The sequence below is a fragment of the Callorhinus ursinus genome, unplaced genomic scaffold (assembly GCF_003265705.2).
Source record: "Callorhinus ursinus isolate GAN/ISIS: 27379988/994484 unplaced genomic scaffold, GSC_fseal_2.0 scaffold2, whole genome shotgun sequence".
NCBI lineage: Eukaryota > Metazoa > Chordata > Mammalia > Carnivora > Otariidae > Callorhinus > Callorhinus ursinus.
In genome coordinates, this window is record NW_027397064.1 from 51,830,792 (window position 1) to 51,854,725 (window position 23,934).

Sequence of the window (23,934 nt, forward strand, 5' to 3'; positions counted from 1 at the left end):
AAAACAAAACCAAAAGCAGGTCTTTTTAACTTCCTTAGTGAAAGAGAGAAAATTTGAGCTTTGAATTGCAATGTCAAACGTTAAAAACTGGTAAACTGAGTCCTCAAACTATTTTTTTAAATAAAATTATTAATGTTTTTCTTAAAAATTCTATAATGTATTACATGTACATTCCTAGAACAAATGTTATACACCTTTAGATTTTAAAATATAACATTCTGGCAAATTTTCAAATATTGATATTGAAATGTTAAAGAAATACCCCCAGATTTCCATTTTTGTTCTGCCCCTAAAGGTGGGAGTTGCAGCATGGAGAATAATAACTCAGAGCTACGGTTTCAGCACCACCATGTCTTAGCTTTGTGACTGTGGCATTTTAGGCAATTTTGCATTGCAAGATACTGACTCAAACATGTGCCCTCAGGGAATAGGGTTGGGATTTGGTTCTTGTTCCTTTGGTAAAGAATACATATGCAAATTAGAAAAACTGAAATCTCAGCTGCGGGTATCAGACTTCCCAGGAATAACAGAAAAGTTGAACAACCAAGTGTCCTAGAAGAGGGATGCACGCTGGGTTGGGCTTTCTGGAACATAGAATCTGAAGGGTTTTCAGAACCCAACGCATCAGTTGATGGATCTTTTCTTTAGAGCAGGGGTTCTCATCCTACTGAACATCTCAATCACAGGGGAGTGTTTTGAAAAACTGAGGGTTGGGCGCCTGGGTGGCTCAGTTGGTTAGGTGACTGACTTCAGCTCAGGTTATGATCCTGGAGTTCCGGGATTGAGTCCCGCATTGGGCTCCCTGCTCTGCGGGGAGTCTGCTTCTCCCTCTGACCCTCCCCCCTCTCATGCTCTCTCTCTCTCTCTATCTCATTCTCTTTCTCAAATAAATAAATAAAAAATCTTTAAAAAAAACCACAAAAACACCTGAGGGTTGCTGGATGAGAGGTGGGTGGGGGGAAGGGATAATTGAGTGATGGGCATTAAGGAGGGCACTTGATGTAAGGAGCACTGGGTGTTATATGCAGCTGATGAATCACTAAATTCTACCTCTGAAACTAATGAAAAATTACAGATTGTGTGAAAACTAAACAAATGCAAAACTAAAAACTTAAAACAAAATAAAACAATACAAAAAAACCCCAAAACAAAAATATATAGATTGTGGGGGGTGCTTGGCTGGCTCAGTCCATAGAGCATGTGATTCTTGATCCTGGGGTATGAATTTGAGCCCCACATGTGGTGTAGAGTTTACTTAAAAATATAGATAGATAGATGATAGATAGATAGATAGATAGATAGATAGATAGATAGATAGATAGATGATAGGTAGATGGGACAGTGAGACCCCATCAGCAAAGGCTTTGGTCTAGTCCATATGCGGCAGTGCCCTGATCACTTTGTTGTTAAAAATCTTCCACATGAATTTTGAATGCCCTGCTGTCTGCATTGCCTGATTTTGCTATTGTTTCATTGTCTGCTTCGTGATCAGCCCACTACCGGTTGGTTCCCTAGCTTCAACTATGTGTGTCTTCTTTATCACAGAGTCAGTGCTTCATCTCCTTCAAGTCTTAGCTCAAATACTACCTTCCCAGTGAAGCCTTTCCTAGTCCTATGATTAAAAACTGTACCCTACCCCTTACACTTTCTAGTCCCCTTTCCTGCCTAATTTTTATCCAACACTTACCCCTTTCTAATATACTCTTTGATTTACCTACTTATTGTGTTTATTGCCTGTCCCATCCACCAGAATGCAAGATCGAAGGGGCAGAATTTTTGTGTCATTTGGCCATACCGTAACTTTGGCACCTAAACCAGAGATGCTTAATAAGTATTTGTTGACTATATGAGTTGAATGTGTAATGAATAGATGTTTTCTGTTTAGTCATTGGCTGACATTATTCTGTCAGAGCCCTACTCACCCATGGGCACCCTGTGTGTCTCCTTTTGGATTCAGCTGGCCTGATTGGACCAGCTTTTTGGGATTGAGTGCTTTTTCCTCACCCCTCCAGGTCATTTTTGAATGGGTGCAACCTGGCTGTTCATGTGTCAGGGGTAATCAGCAGTGATTCAGGGATTACACATTGCAATAGTACTGCCTGGAGCCTCCCCTTCAGCATGAGCTGTGGGTGGGGCAGTTTCTCCAAGAAGCCAATTTTGGTGCAGAGTTAATTGTTCAGCAAATTCCCTAAGCCTGCTGAGCTTCAGTAAAATGGTGCCTTGGTCTGCCTTACCTCAGTGAATTCTTCAGAAGTTCCAGTGAATAATGTGTGGGAAACACATACACATAAAAGGTGTTTTCAACATTCATTTATTATAAAAAATAAAACAAGATGAGTATGAAAAGTTATTTAATTTTAGATGACATTTAAATGTGGCTTTTAATAAAAAGCCTGAGGGAAATTATAGGTGAGAAATTAGGAATTTAGGAATTTGTTGCTTAAAGTGCCTTTGGGATTCTTTTGCCCCCACCACTGAAAGTTTTTTTAAACGTTATTCTCCTTTCACTGATTTCTATTTTGGCAGGGGCTCCTGGTACATAACTCCCAAAGTGATATTTAAGAGGAATAAATGCAAAGATCTGCACTCTGTCTTCGAAAACAAATTGCACAAATACAGGTTGAAGGAGATATGGTTCTATAGCTGTCGATGTATTAAAGACTTCTAAAAGATTTGGGGGTATTTCTGTTTGTATTTAGTTCGCAAAAACATGATATTTATGAACAGTGTGCGGCAGTAGAAAAATGTTATTGTGATATCAAACTGAATTTTGAATTATCATAAAATTGTAGAAAAGTGTACTTTACTATTCCTCTCTTCATACTTGGATTATTGGACTCAGTTCCAGATGCCACATTTTAAGAGGCAGCAGGGTATATTCAGATGAGAGTGTATGAATACGAAAGGAGCATGAGAGGGAAGCATGGTGTGGGAAGGCATGTGCTATGGTTGCTGGCTTCAAACATTTAAACGGCTATATATGGAAGGGGAATGGGACCGTTCTGTACTCAATACATGGTACTAGATTCCAATTCACTGGGCACTTTAATACACATTGTATTCATATTTATAATAATGGTTTAAGGTATTATTGTTTTTCCCAATTTAGAGTTGAACAAACATCCTTGGAGTGGTTTTGTGCTAGTCCAAGTTTATACAGCTAGGAAGTATTATAACTGGGATCTGACTACACCACTTTGGAACTTAAATCCAGTGGTATTTCCTACCAATACCATAACTACCTACAAATTTATAAGGAGACACATTTCAGTTCACTGTAAGGAACTAGAGAGGACTGTTCAAAGACTAGAAGAACTGTTCAAAGATGAATACTGTTGTGAGGTATTGAGTGGTTCCCTATCACTTGGAGTTCAAGCATATGCTGGACAGCTACTTTCCAAGGATCTGGTAGTCCCTCAATTTATACACATACTGTATAAGGAAGGACTTACTTACCTTAATAACAAAATGTTAAAAATGAAGGCTAATCATAGAGCCAAAGGAACATAAGTGAGGCCTAGTAAACTTAAGTGATTGATCTATGTTCATTAATTCAGTAGTTATTGGAAAATATGGCATTCCAACTTCATTCTCTGGATTTACAACCTAATTTTTGTTTTTGTTTGTTTGTTTGTTTTCTGTTACAGCAGTTATCCCTTATCTACTAACTGGGTAATACAGTGTAGAACTAGAGGATATGGAAAGAGGAAAGGCAGAGATGTTTGGGAATTATTGTAATGGATTGTTTTGCATGCTCTTGCTTTATTAAAATAAGCAAAGAATGTGAGTGGTAGTAGGAGAGGGTTTTAAATAAGCAGAGAATGCCACCTAGTAAAGGAAGAACAGAATACTGTGGATTGTACTGTTCTTTCCCTCCTGATGAGTAGATGCTCAACATCTATTTGCTGGAAGGAATGATGTCAACTCTCAACAAATATGTAAAGGGAAACTTCTTAGTGCTGAGCACTTTGCTATGTCTGGGAACCAAAAATGAACTAGACCAAAATATCTATCCTTTTAAGGAACTCAGTCTAGTAACAAAAGACCACGGAGCAAAGCAATATGAAAAAAGAAAAAAGTACTAAGGATAATCATAGAGAAGAGATAAAAGATTCCATGAAGGCATAAAGGAAAAGAGTATTTAATTCAGTGTAAGTGCATAGGGTGAGCGTGTGGGTGGGTGTGGAGGAAAGAGGGGATGTCAGGGAAGATTCCAAAGAGAAAGTGATGCATTTATCATCTTGAAGGAGAGTAGGAGTTCACCTGGTTAAATGAGGAATAGATTTCAGATGGGGGAAAATGTACGGAGATATTGAGACAGCCTTTTGCATCTGTGCGTGAAATGTGGTGGGAGTCAGAGCTGGAGCTGAAGAGGTCTAGGGATCAGGTTATAAATGGCCTTGTATACCGGGTAATTAGGCTTGAATCTGATTGTCCTAGGTGGACAGCCTCTGAAGAATTTTAAAAGAAGGAGGCTCTTTGGTTTTGGAGCATTCTCTGACAGTCACGTGGAACAGAAGCAGAAGGGAAATTAGAAAGGCTTGAGAGAGTGGCAAATAGGTTGAAATAGCGGAGACAGATTATTAGTCACAGGATTAAGAGGAAGAATTCATCCATGGGATTTCAAATCAGAGAACTTTAGTGGAGAGAAATTTGATTGCCTAGTTGTCAGAATGGCAAGATTTTATCAATGGAACTAGGTGATACTGAAGTGAGCGGCATAGTGGGTAATACGGAAGGCCTGGGATTGGGACCATATGGTTGTCCTGAGCTTGTGTGTATTAGCTGATGACTCTTTTGAACTGAATTCAGGAAATGACATAAAAATGATTTGCGCAATAAAATTAGAAGAAGGAAGACTCTGAAGTCGGTACATTTGTAGAAAAATAACTAGGGTTGGTGAAGATGGGGAAGTAGCCATTACCAGAGGGCCATTTGTGAATAAATTTTGGTCTGTCCAATGGAAAGATCCCCGAAGAAAACCAAATGCCCTGAATCCAGCCCTTCCTCACTACGACCCGTTCCCCAGTAGCTGCCTTCATTCTTCAGACTGTGGGGGCCAGAATTTTGGAAAATCTTGAAGGCCATGTACTCAAACCTACGTATTTCAGGATGAGGACAGAGAAAACAAACGACTTGCAAGACGTCAAGTAGCGGGGTCTTTCCTTAAGCCCGCGCTTCCTGACTTCAGGTCCGGTGCTCCTTTCATTACCCACACCGCTGCGGGCTGGGAAGCGCGGAGCCCCCCGCGTGCCGAGGTTCGCAGGGTCTGCCAGGGGTGAGTCGAAGGCCCCTTCCTCGCCCCGCCCCCACCGCAGCCCCTGTGGAACTCCCCGTCCCGCCCCCTTCCCGCGCCGGGCGGGGTCGCTGCGCCGCCGCTACTCGCGCGCGCGCGGGGTCGCGCGGACGCGGGGAGGGCCGCGAGTGCGGGGAGGTCGCCGGGCCGCCAGCGCCGCCGCCCCTTGCCTGACGCACGGAAGGGCCGGGACGCGATTTGCCGCGAGTGGCTGGAGTAGCCGCCGCCGCCGCCGTCCAGGCCCGCTCCGCCCCCAGCCCGCCTTCCTCCCGCCTCGCCCTCCGCCTCCGTCCGCGCCTCGCTCGCGTCCCCGCGTCCTCCCCACCAACCCCGGAGGTGTCGGCCGCCCGCGCCAGCGCCAGCCAGGTGAGTGTGGCCGCTGCGCGGCCCAGGCGGCCCGGGCGGGAGGAGCGCGCAGGCCCCGCGGCCGGGTGGCGAGCGCGGGCGGGTGGAGGTGGAGGCGGCGGCGGCGGCGGCGGCGGGCCCGGCTTTCTTCCTGGGCGCGGGCCGCGGGGCTGTGGAGCCGCAGGGCTGAGGGAGGGGCGCCCGCGCCCCGCTGCCGCCGCCACCGCAGACAAAGCGCCTGAGGTGGGAGCCCCGCGGGTGGCCTCTGCCTCCGCGCTGCCTGCCGGGTGCGGCCGCGGCCCGCAGAGCCCGGGCTGCTCTGGTTTTTACCCCTGAGCGCCCTTGTTCATTTCTGGGTGAAAGGGACCCGCATAATGCAACAGGTTTGGGCGTTAATCCTTATTTTCCAGCGGGTCTCGTCCTCCGGGCGTGCAGGCACCACATGCGGCGGCGCCCGGCCCCCGGGCGAGCCCAGCGTCCAGCCCCGGCGGCGGGCTTCTTTGTGTGGCCGGTGACCAGCCTTGCCCGGTGGGTGGGGGACTCCCGTCCGAGGCCCCCGGGCTGCGGGGAGGCTCCTGGCTGCCTCCCTCGCGGCTTGGGGCTTGGCTTTCCCCCGGGCCTGCAGGATGTTAACATCCCTCCAGCCTTTGGAGGATTCACAAAGGGAAGGAAGAGAGGGTTGGCAAGGATTTGTCGTTATGTATTTATTTTTTATATGTTAGGTAGACTGATAGTAGAAAAGAGCCGCAGTCTGGCCGGCTCATGAGGGTGCGGGTGGGATTTCACGCTGGGATGCACGGTGGGATGCATGGACTTGGTGCTGCTCTGACAGCAAGTGCTTTTCTTGGTGCTTTGACATCTTTCATACACAGATATCAGCCCAGAAGTTGGAAGTGCTGTTGAGGGAGTAACTCTGTAGCAGCTGTTTGGCAGGTCACCTCTTTCTGCACATTTTGTCCGTGCCAAATACACCCGCTACACATCCTGGCAAAGGTTGGCAAACTCTCAAAATTGCCACTCAGAATACCCCCATTTTGGAAAATATTAATCCATATGGTTTTCTTTGGCTTGATTTTGGCTTATTTTCTTAGGTGTGAAAAACTTTTTTCTCCCCCCCCCCGCCCCCGCAAGGAAGAATACATAACAAAGAACAATTTATTTTTGTTCACATACCTTGGTCATGCTGTTACCTAGTTGGTGTCATTGGTATGCTATTTTAGTATAACAATACTAAATGGAAGGAAAATATCTTTTGCTTTGAGCAATAAAATGCTTCTTTGTTCTAGAACCAGGAAGCTTTTATACATAATTTCTGTGGACAAAAGTTGGTGACTGTCTTTACCCCATGACCCAATACATGAAAAAATTCCCAAATGACTTAGAAAGCATTACACAACTCTATAGATTTGTTTTTCTATCCCAAACTTGAGGAAATCATTTTGCTATGTATTTAATCAAGTAATCTAGACGAAATTTAATCTTAAAATTTGGGCCTTACTCTATAAATTCCCCAACATTAGGGAATGAATTGATTACTTTTGGAGTTTGTTGAGCATTGTAAGCCCTGAAAATAATAATAGGAAAGAGTAGTGGAGATAGGAGCTGGTGGTGGATTTAGCAAAGTGACCGCAGATTGGAACATGGAATGTGGTAGCGGTTGCAAAGTTCCACCTACTTGGGTTTTAGTTGATCAGTGGGTAAGGCCATATCTGAAAAGTAGATGTCCACTAATTAAAAAAGCAGAAAAGAGTGTTACATTCTGGCCTATTTTTTTTTTCCCCTCGGTGTACTCTGTAAAGACTCCTTGAAGCTCTTTCTAGTCCTTAAAAACAAACTTCCTTTTAATAGGGACTTTTCTTTTGAAGAAATAAAATTATACCAAATTAATCTGATCCATAGAAAGTTTCTCTAACATAATTAGTAGTTTTACTTTACCCAAAATACCATTCATCCTGGTAACATCTAACTTCAAAGAGCTTTTATAGCTGTTACAGACTATAGGAACAACCTCTTGAGAAAAGTAGCATTTTGACTAATGAAAAGGAGCAGAAACTTACATTTCTATAATAATTTTTTTTATTGAGGTATGATTCATATACTGTAGAATTCACTCTTATAACATGTACAATTCAGTGGTTTTAGTATATTTACAGGGTAGTGCAGACATCACCAGTTCAAGAACATTTCCATCATGCTGAATAGAAACCCTGATACCCATTTACCTGTCACCCTCATTCCTCCTCCCCTGCACTTGGCAACCACTGATATAATTTCTGTCCAGAGATTTGCCTGTTCTGGACATTTCATATAAATGGAATCATACAAATATGTGGCCCTTTGTGTCTTACTTAGCATAGTAGTTTTAGGGTTCATCCATATTATGCATGTATCACTACTTCATTCCTTTTTATGGCTGAATAATCTTTCTTATATTGATATGCCACATTTTGATTATCCTTTCATCAGTTGATGGACATTTGGGTTCTTTCCACTTTCTGGCTATTAGTAATGCTGCTGTGAACACTTATTTACAAGTTTTTGTGTGGACATATGTTTTCAGTTCTCTTGGGCGTATACTTAGGTGTGGTATTGCTGGGTCGTATGATAACTCTGTTTAACTTCTTGAGGAATTGCCAAACTATTTTCCATAGCTGCTGTAGCATTTTACATTTCCACTAGCAAAGTATGAGGGTTCCATTTTCTCCAGTACTTGTTAATGTTGTCTTCTTGATGATAGGCATCCTGGTGGGTGTGAAGTGGTATCTCATTGTGGTTTTCATTTGCGTTTCCCCAGGGTCTAATGATGTTGAGTATGTTTTCATGTTCTTATTGGTCATTTGTTTATCTTCTTCAGAAAAATGTCTATAATAGTTTCTAACTTTATGTTTTCACATGTATTTTCTCATTTTGTCTTTGAAATAATTCTGTAAGTTAGGTTTATTCCTATTTTACTTCTGGGAAGCTAAGGTGCAAAGAGGTTAAATAATTTGCTTGTTTTTTAACCTTACAGAGTTAGTAGGGTTTGAATATAAACTCAGGTCTTCTCACTGTGCTTCCTGCATTCTTTTCACCTCAAAAGGCATAAAGAAGTTAAATTGTGTTTGCAAATTTACTTGGCTAATTATTGACAAAGTGGGGGAAAATAAAAAGCAGACCAAACAACGAAAAGCAGGTGGCCATACTGCCTCATATTCACCAGACTTTGTTATTCTTTTTAAAATAAATTCTTTGTTTTCTCCTATCCTAATAAGGTAGATATGCTTTTCATATTTCCTCTAGGGAAGTAGTCAGAACGATTAAACCTAGTAACATACCTTCTTGGTAGCATAGCTAGCTAATCCTAGAACCCACTCTTCACTGAGACATTGTGTTTTATATTACCCTGCAGCTTCCATGTTCTTTATTTTCTCACTAATTTATTCCCTTTATCTTAAAATAATTGAATAATTTCACATTTTTCATAAACATTAAAATTCCGAATGAAACTGAAATTAACTTTTATTTTTGAGTAGGGCAGTTTGCCAGTTTTCATTTTGAAGTGCAGGATTACTAAGGTACATATTTCAGTTTTTATGTGGTACTCTGTATCAGACATAGGTATGTAAAATTATCAGCTCCTTAGAGGGTAGGTAGAGGCCATATGGTAGTTATTCATCTTTGCATGTCCATTGTCCAACATAGTGCCCAGCACGCTGAATACAAATGAATTTTTTTAACACCCCCCCAAAAAAACCCAGTAAAAATTATCTGTTACTCTTTTTTAGAAGAAAGGCAGTACAAATTCCAGAAAAAGAGTATTTCTTACCCTGACACATGACCTAAAAAAAAATAAATGATAAAAATTAGAACTTAATTTAAAATTCAACACTCTATCTTATGGAAGGAAGTAACTGTTTTTCCATCCTGTGTTTTAAAAAAATAGGCTGTAGACAGGGTGCCTCGGTGGCGCAGTTGGTTAAGAGTCCAACTCTTGGTTTTGGCTCAGGTCGTGATCCTCAGGGTCGTGAGATGCAGCCCTGCGTTGGGCTCCATGCTCAGCTGCTTAAGACTCTACTCTCTCTAACCCTCTGCCTCTCCCCCTGCGCACACACGCTCTCTCTGTCTCTCTCTCAAATAAATAAATCTTTGAAAAAAAATAGGCTCTAGGGATGCCTGGCTGGCTCTGTTGGTAGAGCATGTGACTCTTGATCTCGGGGTCGTGAATTCAAGCCCCTTGTTGGGGGTAGAGTTTACTTAAAAAAATAAAAGTACCTGGTGGCTGGCACAAGTGCTTATTAGCTCAGTGCCCATACTTAGGAGCTACACCCTGAATGTTTGTTAAATAAATGAATGTCCAGTGAGTGAATAAAAGGATTAGTTTTCATTGTAACAAATAGTGGAGATAACAGCAAATGAGTATTCAGGCTGTGCTTTTCATTTGTATATTTTAATAGCAAACATGATACATATTCATTATAAAAATTCAAATAATATGTGGGTATATTCAATACAAGCTGAAAATCTCCCTTTACTTCTTGTCCCCTTCCCTTCCTTCATGCCCAAGATTATTCCTGTCCCAGGTAACCATTATTAAGTTTAGGGTTTATATTTCCATCTGTATCTTTGATTTATGTGTGCATATGTATAAATAAGCATTTACATATCCGACCATACTTATATACATACATTCACAATGGTTTTTCCTTTACAGATGGGATCATACTATACATTTCCTTTGTTTTTAACTTAAATGTATTAAGACTTTAGCATTTATAGTCACAAATGATAAATGTAATATTTATTATTGTTGCCTGGTTTTGGTATCAGGATTAAGCCAGCCTCTAAGAATGAATTGGGAAATACTCCTTTTTTCCCCCTGTGTTCTAGAATAGTGTAAAAATGTCTGCCCTATAAGCATTTATTAGAAATTCCTGATAACCTTGGGGGAGGGATGAGATCTGAGGCAACCTTTCAAATTTTTCCTTTTTTTATTTATTCTATCAAGTTTTGGTTCTTATTTTCTATTACATTTTTGGTGAAAGAATCCTTCCACACACGCAAACACACACTTCCCTTCCCCCAGCTCTGATGAGTAAGTTGAGAAAAGCAAATGATTAGCTGGATCAGTGGATGCAGGAGTATATGTACTTTTCTCTTAGAGTGATCCAGGGTAAAGCCCTACACTTACTAGTTGTATAACCTTAGACAAGTTACTTATCCTCTTCAAACTTTTTTTTCTTTTCTGTGAAATGTAATAATTCCTACCTCATTAGAGTCTCGAAAGTATTAAATGAGATGTGAGCTAATATGTGAAAAACCTCAGTGGCTGTATCTAATAAAAATTTACAAATCTGTAATACTAAACTGTAACATGCTATACAAATGTAAATTTGAAGTTATCATTAAGTGTTTTAGCCAATGAAGAACAAATTTAAGGAGAAGGAATGGTGGAGCTAGCATGGTTTCCACTAATAAATTAGAAGGATCTAGGGGCGCCTGGGTGGCTCAGTTGGTTAAGCATCTGACTCTTGGGTTCAGCTTAGGTCATGATCTCAGGATCTTGCGATTGAGCCCCGTGTTGGGGCCATGGGGCAGGCAGGCTACAGCTCAGCAGGGAGTCTGCTTGAGATTCTCTCCCTCTCCCTCTGCCCCCCCCAAATAAATAAATCTTGAAAAAAAAGAGAAGGCTCTATAAAAATTTCCAGGCCATTTAGAATTTGACTTGGTAGACCGTGATTTGTAAATACTTGGCACGGTTTTGAGGCAGCTTAGTAGGGAAAAGTAATGGTGTAAACACACTTGATTTAATCATGCCTTATCACTTACTAACTTTGTGACTTTGGACAAGTTAATAATTTCTCTCAAAATGGGATAAATACACTCACTTTATAAGGTAGTATTAGGAAAGAGATTAGTATAGCGTTCAGCATCTAACAGGTGTTCAAACTGTTAATTTTTTTCTTTGTATGACCATCTGTGACAAACATGAGGTGTTGGGTTCTGCTATTTGAATGCTGCTTGGTGTACTGGAAAAAACATTAGGCCCTTAGAGTTTTAGCTTGTGTTTCACAATTACTAGCCATTGGCTTTGGACAAGTCTGCTCAGCTGTTTCCTTACCTATAAAAAAACAGCAGAAAAACTAACACATATTGAGCATCTATTTTATATGCATTTAGTAGGGAGTTTACAAATCTTAACCTCATTTAATCCTTCCAGTAATTCTATCAAATAGAGATGATGGTCGTTTCCCATCTTAACAGATGAAACAAAGGTGCAGGAATTGGATTTTCTGACATCCATTTGAAGGTACTCCCCACCCTCCACGCCTGTCCATGTTCTTTCACTTGGTACAGCTATCCTCTCTTGGGGATGATAGGGTGTGCCCCTGTGTACAGAGAATTCCAAATGAGGAGCATACTGCAAACTGAAATACCAAATGTATTAAAAAAAATTTCGACTAGTATAGGATGAGACTACTTATTTATTAATGATTTCCATTAATAAAATACAAATATAGGATGGTTAATGTATCCTAATGCCTATACTTGAGAGTAGTAATTTAAGTTTTTTAATACCTGTGTTGTTCGTAATCATTTTACCTAAATAATTCATTAGGCTTCATTGCATTTCCAATTTGACCAGGTAAGGGAAAAGGGGTAGGTAATGGTCATACAGGGAACTATAAGCCTGTTTGATAGTGGTGTGTGTGTGTGTGTGTGTGCGTGTGTGTGTGTATGGAAGAGCTGGGAAATAGAGTTCTCTGGCAGTTTGGCATTTACAGAAACTACAGATTCTTGGAAAGAAGTAGAGAAGATCTGCATTATAATTCATTGTCTACTTGCAGAGTCATTTAAAAAATGAACCTGCCTTTGTCAGCTGGTTTATAAAGAGCTATTGATTATGTTCTTGAAAGGTAGTAATACCGTATTTCCTTTGATAGGGGTTGCCAAAGCTTTTGCTGTGTTTCATTTTATTTGATCAGAGTCAGTGATATTGATTTGGCTTTTTTGTTAGCTTTGTGCTAGGGATATGCAAAAAAAAATGCTGTTGGGACATTACAAATTAAATTGTGATTGAATAACAGTATAGAAATTCTGTCTATTGAAGCTTCAGTTATCATTTCTATTCTATTTGGTAGGAGTGGGAATTCCTATTAGAGAATTTTTATCAGAGTAGGTTTGAATTGTGCTATGTAAATTCTCACTCACACTGAATGCTTCTTTTTGGCAGAACCCAGTACAAAGTGTCATGAGCTATATGTAAGTGTTAGAAAATATGGTTCTTGTCTTCAAAGAGTTTATACTTAGGGAGGCACTGAAGGAAGAAACAAAGTAAAAGGACAGAGTGAGTTCTTAAAGCTTGTGCCTGCTCTTTGTAAAATCAATTTTGCTGCATTGCGCTTTGGTAAGATACCATAGGTATCTCCTGATGGGCACTATCACAAACATCCAAATTCTTTGAAAACTGGTAGTGTATCTTGTATATCTTGTTCATTCTATAGTGTTCTCTTTGTTTTATAAAAATTACTCTTTGGTCTGAGTACACAGAATAGTTCCTCTTCTGAGTACTTTTCTGTTTTATCTCCTGGACTGTGGACTGGGTTTTCCCTTTTTGTGATGGCTACTAGAAAGCCAAAGCCAGATTTGTGGCCCACTCCAGAGCAGGCATAGTGATTTTATGCTGTACATTTATTTTGGTCTTTCTCTTGGCACGGTTTTTGGTGTTTTCTTTATTCTTTTTCCTATTACTTTTTTAAATTTATTAACTTTTTATAGTTCATGTATTCTTGTAAGTCTTATTAATCATTTTCAGAGCAAAATAGTGGTGTATACAAAAATAAATATACATGAAATTCATGGAGGAACATATCAAGGTAGACAGATTAATATAGTAGAGACCAGATGTGGCAAATAGGTTTTATTCATGGGCTAGCTTTGATTGATGGTGGCTTTGTGGAACATTACATTAAGGAGTAGTTGGAGGCAGTGTGCAGATTTAGTGGGAAAGACCACTGTGATCACTGAGCAGTGTTGTTACGGGTGTAGGAGTGGTGATGGCACAGGTGCCTGTATTTGCCATCCCTTTTATAGAAAAAACACACAGAATGCTGAATAGCACAATAGGTAGGTAGCTTTTTAAGTTTAGAGCTAGGTTTGGCTGGGAGAGATGTAGATTTGAGGAACAAGTTGGTAAATTGTTGAAGTTGGCAGTCAGATTGGTTCATCTAGAATAAAATGTCTTCAGTGCATTAAGGAAAAATTAGGTTGTTGGAAAAAGTGAGGAAGGGAATGTGATAGTCTTAACAGTTAGATGGAGGTGATTAGACTTTTTTATCTCCTAAAATTCTAATTAATTCCTTATATTATTTCCAGTGGTTTTGCTTTAGGTCAGGTCTTTGTTATCCTTTTCATTTTAAAAGTTATTTTTTGAGTAGCTAATACATTCATATATTTCAAAATTAAAAAGGTATCAAAAGACACATTAAAAAGTCTTCCTTTTATTCCTGTTTCTCAACTACTGAGTTTTCTCCTCCACTGAGTCAACCCGTGTTACCAGATTTGGATCATTACAGAAATATTTTATATATACATTTGTGTTTTCCTGTCCATTTTACACAAATAAATATTTCTGTACCTATGTATGTAACTGCTTCTTCCATACTATATACAGTATTCTGCACCTTACATTTTTCATTCTTAGACATTTTTTTCATATCAATACACAAATAATTTTATTCTTTTTAAAAAATAAACCTTTTGGGGCACCTGGGTGGCACAGTTGGTTAAGCCTCCCACTCTTGGTTTCAGCTCAGGTCGTGATCTCAGGGTTGTGGGATCGAGCCCTGAGTCAGGCTCCATGCTCAGCTCAGGGTCTGCTTAGGACTCTCTCTCCCTCTCCTTCTGCCCCTCCCCATGCCCATCTCCACCCCCCCCAGCTCTCTTTCTCTAAAATAAATAAATCTTAAAAAAAAAAAATAAACCTTTTGCTTTGAAATAATTTTAGATTTACAGGAAAGTTGCACAAAGTAGTACAGAAAGTTCCTATATATACCTCACCCAGTTTCAGTTTCCTCAAATGTTATTATCTTACTGTGGTGCATTTGTCAAAATGGGAAACTGAACATCAGTACATTATTAACTATACTGTAGACTTTATATGGATATCACCAGTTTTTCCATTAATGTCTTCTTTCTGTTCCAGGATTTCATCCAGAATACCACATTGCATTTAGTTATCTTGTCTCCCTAGTCTCCTCTGACAGTTTCTCCCTTTTTTTTTGAGGAGTGCTGGTCAGATATTCTATAGAATATCTCTCAACTTGGGTTTGTCTGATGTTTTCCTCGTGATTAGAATGGGGCTATGGCTTTCTGGGAATAAGACAGAAAGTTGAGTTGCCCTTCTCATCATGTCATGTGAGGGAGTACTTGATATTTCCTTGACATCGCGTGATGTTAACCTGGTTAACCTTGGTTAAGGTAGTGTTTGCCAGTTTTCTTCAATGTAATGTTACTGTTTTTCCCTTTCTGTACTTCATTTTTCAAAGTGAGTCACTGAGTTCAATCTACCTTCAAAATTGGAGGGAGAAGTAAAGGACTTTTCTTTTTAAAAATGTAATACCCCTGATGGGGGGCCTGGCTGACTCTGGGAAGAGCATGCGACTCTTGATCTTAGGGTGGTGAGTTCCAGCTCCACAGTGGGTGTAGAGATTAAAATGTAATGCTCCGGGGACACCTGGGTGGCTCAGTCAGTGAAGCGTCTGCCTTCAGCTCAGGTCATGATCCCAGGGTCCTGGGATCAAGTCCCGCATTGGGCTCCTTGCTCAGCGGGGAGTCTGCTTCTTCCTCTGCTGCTGCTCCCCCTGTTTGTGCTCCCCCCCCCGGACAAATAAATAAATAAAATCTTTAAAAAAAATAAAATGTATTCCTTAAGATGGATGTACCATATATTTTATTTTATTCAGCTATTTTCCTATTGATCTATATTTAGATGATTTAACATATCAGTTAAGAAAGCAGGCTCCAGACCTAACACTACCTAGGTTCAAATCTTGGCTCTACATTAGTTATGTGATCTTGGGCTACTTTTACTTGGCCCCTCAGTTTCTTCATCTGTAAAATGGGGGTGTTAATAGCACCTTACCTTATAGGATTGTTGGGAGGATTTAATGAGAAAATATGTAAGTGCTTAAAACAGTGTCTCACGTTATATTAAGTGCTAGATAAGTGTTTGCTATTATTCACTTTTTTGTCCTTACAATAATACTGCAATGAATAAGTTTGTATATGTTATTTCATACACAGTGGTAGGGCAGGTAGGTATACCATAAGATAAATTTCCAGAAATGGTTACTTGCCTTTGTAATTTTGATAGCTACTGCCAAATTTGCCTTCCATAGAGGTTTTAGCATTTTGCATATTCATCAAAGATATATGAGAGCATCTGTGTTTCTGTATCCATGTTACCAAATTATTTGATCTTTGCCATTCGATTGGTGCCTACTTTTATTATGAATTAATTTGAGCATCTTTTTATTGAGCCATTTAAGAGTTTAGATTTTGATGATGCTTGTGAAGTAACCTGGGCTTCATCTGCTGGAAAGTGATAAAAAATGTTGGGGAAAATAATTACAATAACTAGATAAGGAATAGTTTGGATCTAGGAAAGAGTAACACTATAGTACTATGGTTGCAAGAAGTGGGTCACTAAGTTTCTGGCCTGTCTTTTGATGTGATAGTGTGGTGTCTTGGTAATTGTTTTTTAAAAAGTTTTTTTTTTTTTTAAAGATTTTTTTATTTATTCGAGGGGTGGGGAGAGCATAAAGGGAGAAGCAGCCTCCCTGCTGACAAGGGTAATTTATATTCTTTTTCTTCTGGTTCAGAGATTATTTCCTCTGTCCCCACCATTCTGCCTTCAGTCCATCTGAAGAGATTTTTCATTCAGTTACTGTATCTTTTAGTTCAAAAGTTTCCATCTGGTTCTTATATCTTCTATTTGTTTGCTGAGATTTTGTTTGTTGATGCTGGTTTTTCATTTGTTTCAAGCATGTTCATAATTGCTCATTGATATATTTTTATTATGGCTGCTTTAAAATCTTTATCAGATAATTAATTCTAACAGCTTTCTATGTGGTTTTCCCTTATACGGGGATGGCAGGTACTGGAGGATGAGGGCTTGTTCTCAGATGAAAGTCTGGGATCCCTTCTTGGCTATCTGTGACACCACCCTGCTTTGGGGTTCTAGGTCCATTTCGTTATATACTCCTGAGGGTGGACGTCTAGCCTCTTTACTCAGGCTTTGCTGACATGGGTAAGAGTGGGGTCACTTTTTTGTGTGGTGTTTAGCTAGAGTAGTCCAGTTATTATCTAAAAGTTTTGTATCTTGCTAGACTGCCCTTTCCTCGTCTTTTTGACTGAAAAGAGCAAGCCTTTGTTGGGGCCTTTTTAATTTTGATCTGTTGGTGTTTGCAGGTAGCCAGCATTTTAGCTCCAGCCGTGAGATACATGAAGACAAAAGAAAACCCAGGTAATTCACCACTGAGTTGTTCCTCAGGTCCTGAGGTCCCTAGCCAGTCTGTCTTCCTCTCTCCACCTTTCACAGACTTCTTAGGTTTGTTTTATGTATAAGGGTTTTTAGTTGTACCTGGTGGGAGGAATGAGACAAATACTCCCATCTTGTCAGAAGTGGAGCACCGTGTCATTCTTTTTTAGTCAGTCCAACAGGGACAGACAAATGAGTCTGTCATTCAGAGACTTCTCAGTCTGTACACAGTTTTAGCTTTTCTTCCATATGTAACTATTCCTATTAGTCTCCATCGCACTGAACTTACTACTCCGTTCTGTACAGATTCTACACTTGTACTGTCTTTATATCATGGCCTTGATCAATTTATGCTTCTGCCTGAAATGCCCCAGTTCTTCCTCTCAAGGTATTTCCTATAACCTTGTAACTTGCAGGCTGTTAGGTATTTGACTCATCAACTGTTCTGGAGAATTTGGACCTAGAATTACTGTAAAATACTGAAATAATATATTTGTATTATAGTAGCCCCATATTCCTTCTAAAATAATCATCGTTTTAATTGTTAAAATATCTGCATCACCAGCAAATGTTAGTGGAGGACCTCCTTTTTGTTGAGTAATGGACTTAAGCGTTGTCATACTGCTAGATTAATTTAAAGACAAATTAGTTGAATGATAGTTCTTTAAGAATAAAATGTTGTTAGTCCTAAATGATACCTTAATATTTTATTCTGTTAATAATTATGGAGTCTTGACTAATGGTTCTGAATTCTAATTGCACATTATAGTCAGCTGGGGAGCTTTGAAACAGTTCCTATGCCTAGGTTCAAACCCTAGAGATTCTGATTCAGTTGACCTGGAGTGGATATTTTTTTGAAAGTTCCCCAAGTGATTCTAATATGTAGCCAGATTGAGAACCACAGGTCTAGAATGATACTATCAAAAAATACAAGTGAGCATCAGTGGTTTCAGTCACTTTTAAGGTTCTATTCTGGAATGCTTCCAGCTGTGCAGTTTTGAACTTTGTCTCTGTGTTTTTACCTTAGCGGACTTTTAAAAACCCTATTGCCCTATTGTACATCCTACAAATGACTCACCCTTGTGATTGTAGTATAAAGCATTGTATGAAATATGATCTGATTTGCAAAGGGAAGACATTTTATGAAAAAGGTATTTCTTTAGATAACTTAAAATTTCTAAAAAATTATTGATTTTTTTTTTTACAAGAGGTTGTAGGGACACTGCAGATAATACAACATTCTATTATATAGTCTATTTAAATAGATTGTTAATTTATAGTACTAATCTGACTTTGAGTATTATTTATTTATTGTAAAGATTTTATTTATTTATTTGACAGAGAGACACAGCGAGAGAGGGAACACAAGCAGGGGGAGTGGGAGAGGGAGAAGCAGGCTTCCCGCCGAGCAGGGAGCCCAACTCGGGGCTCGATCCCAGGACCCTGGGACCATGACCTGAGCCGAAGGCAGACGCTTAACGACTGAGCCACCCAGGCGCCCCTGAGTATTTATTTTTTTGTCAAGCACTGAGATTCACAGTAAAAATATAGTACCTTAACTGGTTGTAAAAAAGGAATGTGCTACTAGAGCAATCAGACATTGGCAGTGATTAATAAATGTGGCACTCTTAAATGTCTTATGATAAATTTGGTAGACATGTAGCATCTAAGTGGTTAGTGTATTTAACTTAAGAGGTTGACGGGACTTTAAGTTTCAATAATAAAAGCAGTTAGGGCTAAGGAAAAAACACAAGTTAGAGGAAGAAAGAAAAAAGAGGTCAGTTAATAGAGAACACTAGAGAAAAAAATAGGATCAAAGACAAGAATTCAATTAACTTTTATGACAACAAAGCCTTTCCTCTGAGGAAGAAGAAATTAGGCGCTCCAGTTTGTTCTTTATTTTTGGGACACTTAGTTTGCTTTGTTATGTATGACCTTTATAAGCAAGATACACAAAGAATTATAAGATGACACTGACTTTGTTCTACAGTTAGTAATTTGCTAATAAATTTCTAGTTTTATATAGAAACTTGCATGACTGTGGGGACTATTTCAAGAGCTGTAGTTTATATTAAGAAAATTTTAATGCATTATGGTGAGAATGTTATTGGATTATTGTCAAATTACTTGTTAGATTTTCTGTTTTTCTAAATATAGTGTATGCTGTAGGTATGTTTTATTTAATATATATTTTTATGGAATATAAGAATTTTGAAGGAATTTAATTCATGATCATAGGACTTTTTTTTTTAAAGATGTTATTTACTTATTAGAGAGAGAGAGAATGCACATGCGCATGAGCAAGGGTAGAGCAGAGAGGGATGAGCAGACTTCCACGCTCAACGTGGAGCCTGATGAGGGGCTCGATCCCACTACCTTGAGATCATGACCTGAACTGAAATCAAGAGTCGGATGTCCAACCCACTGAGCCACCTAGGTGCCTCATGATCACAGGACTCTTGAGGGAAGGTCAGGAAAGGCATTCGTTTTCAGTATACCAACACTTTCCTATGGGTGTATTAGTGTCGTTATACTTACAGAATCATTTCAAAACTTGTTGCCGTGGTTGTATCTGTACTTCTAGTAGGCAAGAGAGGTAGCAACCTGCGTGGACTCTTGTCTTTGGTGAACAGTTGTAGAGGAAGTCTCTACAGACATTGAGGGGAGATTTTGAAGTACCGTTTATTGCTACTGAAAGTAGGCCTTTTGCCATATTTGGCACACATGTCTGATTATCAGTGCTTATTCTGGAAAATAATCGCCTTCCTTATTCCTAAAGAAAATAAACTAAATCTTAATGAAAATTACCACTTAAAATATCTTCAAACTAATTCAGCCATTTCTCTTATACTTACTGAGTTCCTTCTATGCTCCACACACTGTGCTTGTTGTTTGTAGGGAAAGGGTAAACGTCAAAGGAAAGTAAAATTGGCCCAGTGTCTGAACTTCTGGAGCATATACTTTTAATAACAGATGCTAAATTTTGTGCTTGGAAATATAGGCTATGGAAGAAACATGTAGGAAGGGCCGGGTAAGCAAAGGTCAGATCATGCTTGGTCCTCATAATGCTAAGACAGAGAGTGACTATTAGAAAAACCAGAAGGTTTTTATCAAGACCCGAAGGAGATAGCAAGGATGTCAACAACAGTACTAATTTCTGTAGTTATGACTTTGCATATTTGTATGTGACAGCATTTTTTTCATGGAAGCTTTAACATGGATTATTATGTCATTAGGAGTTTGAGCATATCTCTCTTAAAATTAGAAAGTGGTTTCATTTATCCCTGTAATGTGTATACTGTAAAGGAGTGCAAGTGTAACATTTGTAGTATTTTTTTAAAACTTCTTTGTGATAGATTATATAATCAGTTTAGTTTTAGATTGAGAAAATAAGATTAAGAATTTTTTAGATTTTTTATGGGGTTGAATTTAAATCAGGAGTTACTGCTTTTAAAGTACTTTGGCCAAGGGCGCGTGGGTGGCTCAGTCATTAAGCATCTGCCTTCGGCTCAGGTCATGATCCCAGGGTCCTGGGATCGAGTCCCACATCGGGCTCCCTGCTCGGCGGGAAGCCTGCTTCTCCCTCTCCCACTCCCCCTGCTTGTGTTCCTGCTTGTGTTCCTGCTCTCGCTGTCTCCCTCTGTCAAATAAATAAGTAAAATCTTTAAAAAAAAAAATAAAGTACTTTGGCCAAAAGGGTGATTCTTTAATTATTAGAAAGTAAAATTACTTTTGGTTTCCTATTATTTCATTTACATAAATTTACTTTAGTTTCAGTTCATGATTTAAAGACCTATGAACAACAGAGTGTTCTTAATCATCAAACTATAGAAAACAAAAATTCTAAAAAACTACATCAGGTTATTAGTTTTGCAGAGATAAATGGAAAAAAAATCCCCATACATCTAGGGCTTGTTCTAATTTATATTAAATAGCAAGCAAAAGCACATGTCATCTCCGCTGTGAAATATTTATTAGTTTTATGATTATTTTTTTATTTTCTTGGCTTTTACTTCACAACATATAGATTGAGGCTTTTTAAACTTTTTTTTTTAACCCTGTATTCTCATATTGTGTGTATTTGTATATGTAATTACTCATGTTAATAAACACTGTTTGAGGACCTGTTGTATTCTAAATTAATTCAACAAATGAGCATAACTTAATCCCGTCTGTCTGTCACTGAGTCCCCATTCACCCTAGAATGGGAGATAGTTATACTGTGTGATAAGATAATAGAGATGGAGGAAGATAAAATAGTAACACTAAGAAGGGAGAGAATGGTTACTTATCGTCACATTGAGTGTTGTGTCAGGGAAGCTTTCACAGACTAGGTGGAGCTAAGGTAAGATTTAAAGAATAAATGGGCATTTCTTTGACTAGATAGAGAAGGGTATTTCAGCAGAGAGAGCTGCATATGCTAGAGCACTAACAATGAAATAGCATCACAAGTTCAGAGAACTGCACTTGGTTTCTTGCTGATGAAAAGGACATTAGGTGGAGAGAGTCACGAGTATGATCTGGAAAGACTTAAGGCTGGCAGAAGAGTTGGCCTTGGAGGACTGTTCAGGATTTTCTAATAGAGTAATGAGGTGGTTAATTTTGCAAGTGTGCGAAAGACGAGATTCTGAAGTAGTGAAATCTTTCAGAGGTTATATAGTAATTGAACCAATAGCGCTGTTGAAGAGAAGAGGGTAGAGTTGGCAGGTTATGTGGCCATTTGTATAGAGGATATAGGAAAAGAATAACTTAAACGTCTCTCTTTGGTTTTTGGTTTTGGTTTTTATATTAATGTGTGTGTGGGTGCACACATGTTGGGGAATGATGTAGGAAGACTTACTATCAAATACTTAGTTTTACCCAGTTTTTAAATTTTGAAATAACTTCAGGGGCGCCTGGGTGGCTCAGTCGTTAAGCGTCTGCCTTTGGCTCCAGTCATGGTCCCAGGGTCCTGGGATCGAGCCCCACATCGGGCTCCCTGCTCGGTGGGAGGCCTGCTTCTCCCTCTCCCACTCCCCCTGCTTGTGTTCCCTCTCTCACTATGTCTCTATCTGTCAAATAAATAAATAAAATCTTTAAAAATAAATAAATTTTGAAATAACTTCAGACATACAGAAAAATTGCAAAATAATTCAAAGAATTCTGTGTACTCTTTAGCCCAAATTCACCAAATGTTGACTTTTTATCACATTTGCTTTTTATAAAGCAATGAATATATATTTTTTCTGAGCCATTTGAGAGCAATTGCAGATATTATGTCCTTTTACCCCTCAATACTTCAGAGTGCACGCCCAAAAACCAAGGATATTTTCTTATATAACCACAGTACTGTAATCAAAATCAGGAAATTAACATTGATACAACAGTCTACTGGTTTTATTCAAATTTTGCTGAATTTTATAACTTCCTTTTGAGTAAATAAGAAACTTTTTTTTTTCTGGCATAGGTTCCAGTCTAGGATCGTGTATTATTTTCACATGTCATACCTTTTAGATCTTTAATTTAGAACACTTCCTTGGTCTTTCTCTGTGTTTCACGATAGGACATTTTTGAAGAATATATGTCAGTTGTTTTGTAGAAATATTGCACCATTTGGATCTTTCTGATGTTTCCTCTTGATTAGATTTAGGTTATACAGTTTTGGCTGGAATACTACAGAAGTGTATCTGTATATCTTATCTGGAGGCCCATGCTATTGTCGTTCCATTACTGGTGATATAAATTATCATGTGGATATGGTGGTGTCTTCCATGTTTCCCCACTGTAAACTTACTTCCCCCCCCCCTTTGTAACTAATAAGTATCTTTAGGGGAGACGCCTTGAGAATCTCTAAATATTGTATTTTTCATAAATTTTTTACCCATGAGTTTTACCATACAATGATAATTCTTACCTGAATTATTCTGTGTCCTTCTGACATGTACCTATAAATCTTGGAGCACTTTATATTCTGGCAACAAGATTTTCCAGAGTCATCTTATATTTTCTCTACCTGGCCTTGGAATATGCCAATTTTTCAAGGATTCCTGATTTTTTTAATGGGAATAGCATTTAGAAATCGTGATCCAGGCACCTGTGCTCATTACTACTGAGATGTTATTGATTTTAGGACTTTGTATTAGGGCTCTCCAGAGAAACAGAACCAGTAGGACATATGCATAAGGAGATTTATCATAAAAAATTGGCTCATGTGATTGGAGGCTTAAGGCCTAGCCTGCTGAGTAGGGTGGCTGTCTCTGGAGACCAAGGGAGAAGGATGATCCAGTTCAAAAGCCATCAGGCAGGAAGAGCTGATGTTGCAGATTAAGTCCGAAGGCAGTCTATTAGGGAATTCTGTCCTGTTAGGGAAGGGCCAGTCTATTTGTTTTATTCAGGCCTTCAGCTGATTGGATGAGGTCACCCACAACATGGAGGGCAATCTGCTTTGTGATTAAAATGTTAATCTCGTCAAAAACAACCTTGCAGAAACATTCAGAATAATATTTAATCAAATATCTGGGCACTCTGTGGCCTAGTCAAATTGACACATAAAATAAATCATCAGAACCTTCTCAGTGGACAGAGCTAAGGAACATGTACACACACCTCTATATCTAAATGTTTTAAAAGCTGTGATTACATATTAATTTTTTGTATTCCAGCCATCATTATGGGGTTCATTCTAGACTCCCTCCCCCCTTCCGTATTTGTAACTCCCATTTGACAGTGAGAAGTCTGACTCTCATTACTTATTTATTTGCTCAATCCCAGAAAACACAGAAAGTAATTCAGAATT

General features: G+C 39.1%; 1 protein-coding gene across 4 annotated transcripts in view; it reads left to right on the top strand.

The window, feature by feature from the left end:
* Positions 1-4,964: 4,964 nt before the first annotated feature.
* SESTD1 (SEC14 and spectrin domain containing 1) overlaps positions 4,965-23,934 on the top strand; it is a 133,789-nt gene continuing 114,819 nt past the window's right edge. Inside the window, exons 1-2 of one of the 4 annotated variants that reach the window (XM_025849220.2) lie at positions 5,421-5,662; positions 17,090-17,144. The gene's annotated coding sequence lies outside the window, so the exon portion shown is untranslated. Of the gene's footprint in view, positions 5,279-5,419; positions 5,663-17,089; positions 17,145-23,934 lie in introns of those variants that run through there. The other 3 variants (XM_025849227.2, XM_073881826.1, XM_025849211.2) reach the window with 3 other exon arrangements.